Raw genomic sequence first — 12,897 nt, 5'->3', positions numbered from 1 at the left:
GATGTTTCATCATCGTTCTTGTTGAAAATTTCAGACTATCGAAAATTACATGTAATGAAAAAAAATATAATTTTATAGACAATCGTTGTAGTGATCAAACAATAAAATTAGATGTTATAATTTTAAAGTGGAGATGAACATATGAATAGATGATTTACCAAAAAACTTTTCAGTTGGGTTTTACATTTTGGCATGTATACAAATTTTTGAGCGCATCATGGAAATGATATTGGATGTTCAAGGTTTCAAGCAGCCAAATAATCAGTTTTTAGTGAAAGAATTGGCGACTATTACAATCCAAGATAATAGTGATGGTATGGAAGACATTTCAGTGATAATTTTTAAACCGCCATATCAGTGGGAATATTTACCTGAAAAATATGAATGCATAAATTCGTGGTTGATGCGTAATTATCATGGCATTCCATGGAAATCTGGAACAATACCATATGATAAACTTCCATACATTCTTCGTGTACTTGTTAAAGATCGAGACCGTATTTACGTGGAAGGAGATGAAAAGAAAAAATGGTTAGAAAGTTTAATTGACAACTCAAAAGTTGTAATTAATTTGGATGAGCTTGGATGTCCTTCGCTACATGTTCTGGATATGAATCATCTAAGAGATTGTAGGGTGCATAATGGAGAAAATGAAAAATGGGCAGAAAAGAATGTAAAAATTCTAAAAGCATGGTATATGGTGAATTTTCATGAAAAAACCCCATTTGAGAAGTCATTCAAATTGTATTGTTTATTAAAAAATATAACAAAAATGTCAAGTGAAGATATTGCTTGTCTTCCAAAGTGTTTTTTCTTGAAGATTGTTCCAGAATACATCGACGATATTTGGGATAAATTACCGGAACATTTACAACTCGATAGAGATATCTTATTGCATCGTAAATGTTACAAACATTACATGTCATTAGATCATACAAGAACATTGAGAATTAATTGTATTGATTGTAAAAAAGAAGAATTCATTCATTCAAATACATAAAATGAAAATGTATAATTTTTATTTCTCAAATAAAAATTCTTTCTCAAGATAAAAATTTTATTATTATTGTTAAAGAAGTCATTTAACGTAAATAATTATAAATCATAGTTCAGAAAATATAAAATGAAAAAAGATAATAATTTTTCGTTTCAATAATTTTTTTACATTTAAAATACGTTTAGTTATGATTACTCATACAGTAAATGAAATATTTCAATTGATTATTCATAATATATATTCTGTCTTACTTCAATAAGTAACAGAGAATGAGGGCATAAACAAAGTGAAAAAGAGATAAGGGTGAGGAAAATATGATGCAGTTGACCGACTGAGTCAAACGTTAACGTTTCTGAATGAAATAAAATAAGTCGATTATTTTTCGACACATGGCCCTTTCAACTTTTGCATGAATCACAGCTTCTTAGCGGAGAATAAAAGTATAGACAAAGTGAGGAAGCGGTGGCGGAGCGAGGAAAAGAAGATAGCAGAGGCATGAGCGACAGAGAAAACACGTTTAATTAAAAATTCAATGGAAAAAATATGTGTCTAAAATTATTTATCCATAGTAGAGATCGTTTATAAACTATTTTAATAATTAAAAAGGAAAAAAATGTCATTTATAAATTTTTTTTAGTGAGAATTTATTCTTGTTGTCAAATTCTTTTCTTTATCTGTAATTTGATGCTGAGTGATGTGATCAAGGCCTCTCTATATAGATTTAAATCAATATCGTTCAATGATTTTTTCACCATTGGCCTCTTTGAAAAATATAAACATTTAGCTATGGTGTATGATGCATAGGACAAAATATTTAGTTCATTTTCGACAGTCAAACTGATCAAACCATACTAAGTAAGTAGTGACTTTTGCTTTATTCAAGTATAAAAAGTTTGTTTTTTTTTTAATTTTTATGCATTAATATAATTATTTATTGAGTGTAATTGTGAATTTTATGAATTGTTAAATGATAATTTATCAAGTGGGAGAATTTTTCTTTTTTTAAGTTTGAAAACAATCTATCATAATCGTTATTACTTTTTAGAAAAAGATGTGCACTTTTATTTTTCCGGAGGCCTGGTTCGATCTACCGATCACCCTCCTAGAAATTATTATTCTAATGACACTTGAAGATCATTGGGAAGAGACGGGAGGGATAGAAGGCGCTACCCTTACACTTTGTGGCGTAACGGCTACCTGCCTAACGTTCCCCGGTAACGTCATATGGTTCCGGATAGAAGGAGACATTTCCGTCGTGCCACCACCTCTAAGCCAAGAAATCATCACAGTCGAAGACAGTGATAGTGAGGTAGAAGTTCTACCTCCTTCTCCAGCGACTGTGTCATCGAAGGATAGTGAGGTAGAATTTCTACCTCCTGCACCTCCAACAATTGATGACAATGATAATTATGATGATGATTCCACTGACTATGATGATGGTTATGATACTGTAAGTCTTGTTTTATGATTAGTTTTTCTAGTTTTACTTATATGAAAAAAGTTATTGAAGCAAATAATTTTGATTCTTACAGGTAGATTAATGCTACTTGGGAACCATCATTCAATTATAAAAAAGAAAAATATATTATAATTTTTTTTTAATAAAAAAAAATTGACTTGAAAGAGAAATTGTTTTTACTCTAAAACCTTTTCCCAATCATCTAACATCCTTGAGACACATCACCGCCATTTTTTTTCTACGGTTATTTTGCTGATAATTATAATATTATTGCTGAAGATAATTTATCACCAATCAGGATCGGTAAAAAAAAATCGCTGCCGATAATTTATCAGTGTCGATAACTTATCACGGTCGGTAACTTATTGTCAAAGTTATCGCGGTCGGTAATAAGTGCGGATCAGAACCCACTCCTTGACTTGGCCGGTATTGCAGAGTGATCCAGAACCGGCCCTGCTTATCTACTAATAAGAATAAATTATTAATTTAATACTGAAATAAAAATGAATAATAATAGAATATATATTAGGACCTGGAGCAAAATATCGTACACTTCCGGGTATTGTTGAAACTGGATTACCAAAAATTTTATTTGAACAGCAGGATGCAGATAAAAGAGCTGAAAAATATACTAAGGAGCAAAGCATCAAGATGGTCTTGATGAAACAAACCGTAGCGCATCAACAGCAGGTATTTATCATTACAATTATAATAACATTTCATTACCAGACCATTTTAAAACAGTTTAATAAAATTTAATATTCTATACTTAACTTTTTGAAACTCTAATCAATTTAAAGTTGTATGTAATACTTTTTTGGAATGTTTTTTGTAAACAAATGTATATTCTTTTCCATTATCAAATTTAGTCCTGTCACATCTTTGGGGTTTTTTCCATTAAATGTGTAATAATATATTTAAAATGAAATTAATACCAATTAATTGCATGAGCTTCAAGGTCTTACATATTTTCTATTATTATTTAATTTTTATTCTTCCATTTTAAAAAGCTCAAAGTAACTCATAGATAAAAATATAGCTCAACCCGTAAGAGTTTAAAGAGCAAAAATAATTACTGTAGTAAGTGAAAAAACTCTAATTGGTTAATTTTTTGTCCCTACAAAAGAATAAATTGGTCGTACAGCAGAAAGTGTCATTGCTGATGTGCGGGTTAATGTCTCGTCACTTTTTTCTCATCAATATTAACAAAAAATAAGAATCAATAAGGCAAAGTAATTATTCATCGAATTTTATATTTTTATGAGAGAATGGATGTGAACGGGACAAGATTAGGATTTAAAAAGTCATTTAATTAATTATTTTTTTATTCTATTAACTTTCAGCTACTCCCGATGTTTTTGATCACATTCAAGATTCTTATTCTCATTATCTTGAAACAGGTGATGAGGAACGAAACTATTGATCTTGGTTTCGTTAAACAGTACCACCTTTGCAGTGGGCTAACCACCCCTGCAAAGGACTTTAACAGGTTCCTTAAAATATACCTGCAACTGCCCCCCACAACCGGTCCTCTTCGGATGAGGGCCATGGAACAGTTCGGAGGGGCCTTATGATACGTTCCAATGTTAATATTGCCTACGGACCACCCCTACAGCGTCTCAGGTGGACAGAGGAGGTGAAGAAGAGGAGTCAAACTCTGACTTTTCAATATCAGACGCTTCAGAGACTGAGGACGAAGTCTCACTGACACCCGAGACAGCCGCACCGAAGTTGAGCATACTTCCGTTCCGCCCTTCTCTCACAGCAGAACCCCCATCTCCTCCCCCCGAGGGTGTCAAATAATAAGACTTCACCAGCAGAGAGGATAATTTTCTCCGAAAAATTACGCTCTCTGCAGAACATCTAGCTAGCGCTAGCCAAGATCTCGACCATCGGGTACCATGTAGGTCTTTTTGCACTAAAAATGCAGTCTATGATATGGCTCGAGGGTTTACTCAAGGCAGACGAACACCTGTCAATCCTGAGTTAAGCCTGAAAAGACGCATCGAACAGACTGCAAATAAGATCAAAAAGGCTCGACAGGGTGCATCTCGTATTCAAAGTGTGATGGATCACTTAAATGCTCACAGGCTTCATACGCCAAGAATTCGGCGTATCGTGGCGGGTATCAGACGTGAACATCACACTTTGAATACGGCCGTGTTGCGATCCTAAAGGAAAGGTACACAGGCAAAAAAAGATCGCTAATGGCCATTAAAAAGTCATTAGCAAAGCGGTACAAGTGGCGAAGGGACAACAGATTGTTCCAATCTGACCCTTCGCGCTTTCTCAAGCCGCAAGCCCCTGTCACTTATGAGCCTCCAAGTGCAGAAACAGTCGAAACCTACTGGACCGAAATATATGGTCGCGCTAGTGCGCTAGATGTAGACATTCCAGCCCTTTAACTTTTCAGAGAATTCTGTGACGAACATCACGAATTCCTGAAGAGTTTCAACGAGTCAGCATTGATGAGATCAGGAATGCTCTAAGGGGCACAAAGAACTGGGCTGCCCCTGGGCCAGATGCAATCCCCACCTTCTGGCGGAAGAAATTAACATCATCCTACCAGCATCTGGCTCATATCTTCTCAGAATATCTAGGAGGAGATACACCCATTTCTGGATGGCTCGTTGAAGGGCGTACTGTGCTGATCCCTAAAAGTGGTGATCTGTCTAACCCCAAAAACTACAGGCCTATTGCATGTCTGAATACTCTCTACAAATTGTTCACAAAGATCTTGAACGAGGGGATTTTGGCTGCAATAAAACCTGGATGGAGGCAGATAAACGAACAACGTGGCAGCAAGCGTGGCTTGACAGGTTGCAAGGAGAACTTGTTAGTAGACCGATGCGTCACAATGGACGCATCCTGCTACAAGCGCAACTTGTCAATGGCCTGGGTGGATTACAGAAAAGCATTCGATACAACATCACACGAGCTTCGAATGCCTCTCAGTGACCCCACAAATAGTGAAATGCATCGAACATCTAATGCCGCTCTGGAGGACACGTTTCACCGTAACATCTGGTGAAACGGAAGTGTCTACCAGAGCAGTGCCATTTAGGAGAGGCGTATACCAGGGAGATACCCTGAGTCCTCTTCTATTTTGCATCTCACTGCTGCCATTATCTGTCACTCTACGCCGAACTGGAGTGATAATGTCGAGCTTACAGATGGGAGCATCATAAAACATCTGGATGCTGGAGAGTCATACCGATATCTTGGACAGGCACAATCGTCTTTACAGGACGTGTCTGTCATCAAAGATACTCACCGCAGTGAGTAAAAGTGGCGATTTAAGAAAATATGAGGCTCTGAATTATTAGGCCCTAACAAAGTCAAAGCCACGAATATGCTCGCTGTCCCAGTCTTGCTATACTCATTTGGAGTTCTTAAATGGCTCCGAAAAGAGCTTAAAGACCTGGACATTATCACGAGGAATGTGATGACATTATTTCGAAGTCATCACCCGCGATCCTCTGTCCAACGCCTATACTTTCCCCGCGCTCTGGGAGGGCGTGGACTACTAAGTTTGGAGTGTCTTTATGACAGGTTAGTGATAGGCCTGGCTTATGACATCTATGAGAGCTCTGATCCTCTTTTTAAGTTCGTGAACAGCTTTGAACTATTGGAAAGGGATGCGTTCCTATATAGAGCAGCATATCAGGCAGCGCAGAACTTCAGCTCAGTTTTTGACCCTAGCAGCCCAGACGGTCTAAGGCTTTCGCAATTGACCAGAGGGCAGCGAAAGGTCGATATAAAAACAACCGAGCAGTTAAAACTGCTCGACGAACATGTGGCAAGGTCCTTACATGGTGTGTTTTACCGTCATCTCGAAACACAGGACTTGTCACACCGGCTGACTTTCCAATACCTTAAGTTAGCTGGCTTGTTCTCTGATACCGAAGGATTCATTATGGCCTGCCAAGATCGTGTACTTTCCGCTCTCGCCTATCGGCGTGATGTTATTCGCAAGCAACTCGAGGACACAAAATGCCGAATTTGCCATGGTGATGTAGATGAGACGCCATTTTATGTATTATCGGCTTGTCCGATATTAGCGCGCTCAGCCTCCATTCACCGGCATAACGCCGCCCTAAGAGTGCTACATTACCACCTTCGGCACTCTTATGGAATAGACGAGACACCGGTGGTGCCCTATGTGCCCGGTGAAATTGAGTCAGTCGTTGAGAACGGGAGAGCAAAAATTCTTTGGAATTACCTGCTCTCTACGTCTCAACGCATTGAACACAATAAGCCGAATATTACTCTTTTTGACCATACCACTCAATATATTATATTGAATTCTCAGCCCCGGCTGGGACAAATATACGTGCAAAAGAAGAGAGTAAACAGGAACGCTACAGAGAGCTCATAGAGGTCATGAGAAATGTCTATCACGAATACACAGCGCACGTGATAGTCCTGGTGATTGGCGCTCTCGGAGGGATGAGGGACCGCTTTCTGACAGAGCTCCGAGCAATACCAGTCTGCCGTAGTCAGGCTGAGATTCTCGCGGCTCGTATGCAGGAAGCGGTCGTCCTTGGTTCTCTCCGAATCCTGAGACGACTGTAAATAAATGACTGAACGGCTGCAGCCCCAGCTCACCCTCAAACCTAGGGGAGTCGGGTGTCTGGAGGATAATTCCGTCTGGTCAGGCCCCAGGTGGGTCGGAGCCCTAGGATTCCTGGCCAGACACCTCTGACGAATCGCAAGATGAAAATAATAATAATAATGATCATTAAAAAATATATATTTTCGAGAAGATGTAAGAGAAGAATATTTTTTAGGTGATTGGAAGACCATCAAATATACCTTAAGCACAATCAGTAATTGATGAAATAACAGAAGAACGCAAGTATTATAATCGAGTTCATACTGCTTTTATACATAAACACTTAGCAGAAGATAATATTAAATCAGTTTTCGAGGCTTTTGGGCCAATAACATATTGCAAAGTAGCTCAAGGAAGTTCTCCCCATTATCATAAAGGTTACAGTTTTATTGAATATTGAACAATGCAATCTTCGCTTGAAGCAATTGTTTTTATGAATTTGTTTGATCTCGGTGAACCATATTTAAGAGTTGGAAGAGCTATTACACCGCCAAGTGTATTGATGGGACCACCGAGTGGCACAAGTATGATGTCAACAGCTGCAGCTATTACCACTGCTGCTGCTACAGCTAAAATTCAAGCAATGGATGCTGTTGCAAATAATGCTGTTGCTCTTGGACTTATGAAATAAGGGGCTGCAGCTTTACCGATATAAACTCCTAGTAAGTTATTTGTATGGAAAAAATTTCGTAGAAAAATGAAATATTTTGATTATATTTTTTTTTATATTTTCAGCTTCATCTGTCATTGTTCGATTCACTGCAGCACCAACCACAATTATTTCACCTCCAGCAATTGCAACCGTTACTCCAGCCATTCCTCCACTTGGAATTGTTATTCCTCAGACACTAACACAACCTTCAGCAATTATTCAACCAATCCCAGGACAAGCTATGATCATTCCACCTCCTGATATTGTTGCACCTACTGCTGTTGGTACTCCAATGGTAGATATACATTTTCATTCGAATTTATTCAAGATAAGGTGTTGATAGTTGATCAGAAAAATTAAATAAATGAATGAAAAATGAATAAATCAATCATTGATCAATAAAAATAAATGTAATTGATGCGTGATGACAATGAATGTTTTTTTTATACAGATAACTAGAATATACATGGCATGCTGTGCTAAAGTACATTGAATATTCTTTATAATTTATTTTATACTTTATGCTTGATTTTTGTCTACACCTTCGCCTATGTAATATTCATTTACAATTGTTTATATTTATTTTCTTTGGTTTTAGCATAATATACATTAAAAGGAAGTTGTAGCATTCTTTTTATTATACATTATGTTAAGAAAAGCTATTTAAATTTTTAGGTTCCGGTAACTGGGGCATCAATGGTTCATATCACTAGATGAGTACAAGAAGAAGCTCATTCAAAATAACAAGAAGAATTACAGGAAAAATTGCTTGAAGAAACTGAACCAGAAACTCTTCAGCAATAAGAAAATATGTCAATTAAAGGACAGAGTACCAGACATTTAGTCATGCAAAAATTGATAAGAAAAGTAGAATCTCGTTTTGTTATCCTTAAACATATGGTAACTTAAAAAGACATAGATCAAAGCCTTCAAGAAGAAATTTAAGATGAATGTTTTAAATTGGGTATTGTAGAACAAGTTATTATTTATAATGAACAACAATCTGCAGATGACGAGGATGCTAAAGTAATCGTTGAAATATTTGTAGTTTTGTCACGAATGAGTGGTGAGAAAATTATTATTTTGCGTATAAAAATATAACCCTATTAAAAATGATAATTTATTCTCTTATTGTTTATTTGTAGAGGCAGAAATCGTGCAAGAGATTCCTTAAACGGTCGCTACTTCAGTAGTCGACTAGTAGAAGGTAAACTTTATGATCAAGCATGATTTGATCATAGTGATTACTCAGGTTGAAGAATTTTTTTTCATTTTTTTATTTGCTCTCCAGCAGGTTTTTTATTTTCACGTAAAACTTTAGAGTTTATTGACGGGTTATGAATAGTTACTTTGTAAGGAAATTGGAAATAATTACTACAACCGTTTTGTTTATTTTCGAAATGAAGTGATGCGGGATAGTTGTTAGATTGATAATAATACTCTGCCCAGTTCCAGGAACTTCAAATTTCTAATAAAGTAGCCTAATTAGATAAATGTAAATTGTACATTATGTTAATTTCGCAAATTTTTATCTTAAAATATTATTTCTGAGAATATCGACTAAATAAGTGAAGTTTTTTACTTGATTCTAATTTAACTTTTAATTGAAAATAAAATTGTTGGTCTTCAAACAAAAACATTTAATGTATCAGTATATCACTACTGCAATAAATATTGACAATTTTTATATCACAATGCTGGACTTTTTAATTAGTGTTCTGACTTTGAGTCGGCTGAGTGAGAAGTCGGGACTTTGTGGACTGTATTTTTTTTAGGATGTTTGGATGCTAGAACAGTCGGGACTTTTGAACGGTGTAAATGAGTTGGCTGACACTATTTAACAGTAACAGTTAACGATTTATTAAACACTAAAATCACAGTAACAGAAAAATAACAATAAGAGAGTCTTTGAATTGTCTGTACAGTCTTGAGTTCACGGAAATTTCACACAGAGTTCACTGATGAGTTGACTGATGAGTAGAGGATCACAGGAAAGTTGTAAGTTTTCCTGTACTGGTCTCTGCACCAGGAGTAGCCTGATTTTTTTGAGTAGTCTGAGTTTTATTGTGTTGGCGTCAGCCACACAGATACAAGCGAGTTGTTCGTGTATGGATCTTGTGTGTGTGTCTGTCCATGAGGCCGTGAGGCGTCGAAAGCGACATCATTCGCGCCTTTTGTAAGAAGGTGCTGATGCGGACCAACATGAGCTTCCTGAGGATGTCTTCTAAGAGGTAGACTGCCTGATGAGTTTATAATCATCACTATAGATGATTAACTGGTGAGTTAGTCCATGTCTGAGGAGTTGTCTGGGTTTTCACTAGAGAGTTCGACTGCGTGAGCTCTCTGCTACTACACACGTACCGAGTTGTCTGTGGGTTGGCATCGTCCGATGATGCCCAAGAGTCGTCCGAGTACGAGCTACGTACGAATACTCGCAGTAACCGGCGAATACCGAAAAATATAGACCGTTTTTCTCGAAAAGTCTGTGTTTTCGAAGCTTCTAGGCCCTTAAAGAAGGGATATATACGCCTAGGAATTGGCGGTGGGGAGAAAAATGTTAGGCCGTCGGTAGAGTACCTCAGACCAAGTCAGAACAATTAGTCATCAGTAATTATGTAAACATAGATCAGTAAGGAATGAATACTACAATTATAACTTTTTTTTTTTTCGTTTTATTTGGTAATTTTGCCCCTAATGACTGTACTCATCATATGTAGGAAAGTTTAATTAAGGTTTTGCTGGCATAGGGTCAATAGTTTTTCCTTACTCTTTACGTTATTGGATTTCTAATTCTGCAGCATTTTTTTTTCGTCATCATCAATTCATAGTTGGTCCAATTCACCCATTTATAACCATTAACAAAGCTAAGTTTGGTGAAAATTATAACAAAAAAAATAAAAAAAGTCTGATACTGATGTAAATAATACAGAGAATACTACCACTCCACAAGTGCAGAGGTTAAAAAATGCATCATTAAATGTAAGGATCGATGATAAGCTTGAAACTGATCAGAATATTGTAATAATTTTTTATCAAATATAAATGCCTATTTCAGGAAAGTCTTGGTAAATAAAGTGAAGCTGGCAATTGATTAGAACTCAAAATTGATTTTTTTATAATTTAAAAATTGATTTACAATGACGGATATTGATGACGGGTTTTCCATCTCGGCCTCGGTAGCCTCTTCGACCTCCGTAATCACCACGTACTTTACGGTAATGGTGGCCGTGGTGTGTACTACCAGCTTTCCCAAAAATATTATGTAATTATGATTCACTTATATAACCTAATTATTATTAAATTAATACATAATACTATAATGATAAAATAAACTTACCTCTTTTCTTTTCCTCCGACTTTTCATTACGTGTTTCTTTTTCTTCTGTTACTGCAAATTCATAAAAATATGAATGAAATTAGAAAAAATTTTTAGTTTTATTGTTGCAATTTCACTTACGTTTCCGCTTTGGCGGAGGATGCTCTAGAGAAATCTCCATGGTATCCTCTCGGAGGAGTACGTGTATTTTTTTCATTTTTTCCTCGGATATCTTTCCCTCTATCCTTTCCTTACATGTATCTAAAAATTCTAAAGAATTATTAAAATTTAGTAATTATTGAGTTTATATAAATTAAAAAAAACTTACCTTTCGCGTCCATATCTTTTCCTTCAGAAATGACATTTTTAAAACACATGTACACTGACCGATCACTTTGTAACTTAATATTTCAGTTTATGCGCTTGCGGAGCTACGTGTGCGGAGATTCAAACTGATGTTACATTTTACATTTTATAATTATCGGTATTTAAATTTTCTTGTTATTATTTAAATTAAGGTTTAGAAATTTTTTAGTCGGGATATTCTATTTTTGTAGGGACTATCTAAAAGAGTATTTATTCATGAACTTTCTAAATTAGTTTAGATGTAGAATCTCTGTTTGAAAAAAAAACTACTCCATCGATAATTGCTCAGATGGTATCAAAGTTTTTGATGGACCAGGAATTAATGACGCCGAGTGTACATTCATATAGTATATACATATTCATATTTCATATTTTATTCCCGGAATTTGTAGAAAATTGGGCCAAGTCATCAATTTTTGTGAATGAATGTTGTTATATTAGAGTCACTTAGGACGTGGACTTTGCGCAAAGTTTTACCGACATCTAGTGAAGTCGGTTTTGGTAGGATTTCAGTTATTTTCGTAGATTGAATCAAGTAAAACGCCAAGTAAGCCGCATATCTTTTTCATAATCTTTTGAAACCAGTAACGTACTATTGATCTATGAAATTTGAATTTTAAATTGCAAAAAAAATTATCTTTAAAATCAAAAAAATTGGGAACTTGGCCAAATTTTTAAGATTCTTTGAACAGTACCATATATTATAGCTCTTCGTACATAAGGACATTTGAAACTGGATTGGGCAGACTTTAAAGCAAAATTAGGCCAAGTCTCATAGTTTTTTGATTTCGAAGATAATTTTTTTTTGTAATTCGAAATTAACTTAAATTTTATAAGTCAATAGTACATTACTAGTTCGAAAAGATTATGAAAAAAAGACGCGGCTAACTTGGCGTCTTACTTGATTTCACATATTTTTTTGATTGTACCTTTTTTTCATTTATACTAATTTTACTTGAATGTAGACTTGGCGCCAATTTTTGCAAGCATTCGTAGATGCTTGTTTCGTTCGGATTTCAGTTCTTCTTGAAGTGGAAACTTTTTTAGGCGCATTGGAGCAACTTTTAGTAGGAGACAAACTTATAAATCCACATCACCAAACCACCTGCGTTACCGATATGGTAACGTTAATAGTGTGTCTATAGCTATGATAGATATTAAAACGTGGACTAATGCCAATAAGTTCAATTTACAAATTATAAATTTTCAATTCTTCATACTACAATTTATCCAAAAATTCAAACAAACTATTGTTATATGATAGTTTTAAGTTTCACTTCGATCCCCAGTCCCTATGATTGCCTGAAATTTCTTCTTTAAACTCACTGTGAGATTGATACGACGATAACAATTTGATTTTATTTGAATATTTTTGTATATAAAATTTCTGACAGTCGAAATTTTTGAGCTCGATACATTAATAAAAGAAGTTACACAATCATTACAATCTTTAGAATACTGTTACTGAAATGACTATCATTCGAAAAAGCAG

The 12,897-nt window shown here is 35.6% G+C and overlaps 1 pseudogene; it reads left to right on the top strand.

Moving 5' to 3' along the window:
- The first annotated feature begins 217 nt into the window (after positions 1-217).
- LOC118070350 (poly(U)-binding-splicing factor half pint-like) lies at positions 218-8,980 on the top strand (annotated as a pseudogene).
- Positions 8,981-12,897: the final 3,917 nt, after the last annotated feature.

The sequence above is a fragment of the Chelonus insularis genome, unplaced genomic scaffold (assembly GCF_013357705.1).
Source record: "Chelonus insularis isolate UGA/USDA-ARS -01 unplaced genomic scaffold, ASM1335770v1 contig_56_pilon, whole genome shotgun sequence".
NCBI lineage: Eukaryota > Metazoa > Arthropoda > Insecta > Hymenoptera > Braconidae > Chelonus > Chelonus insularis.
This window is presented reverse-complemented; position numbering and strand designations above follow the sequence as displayed.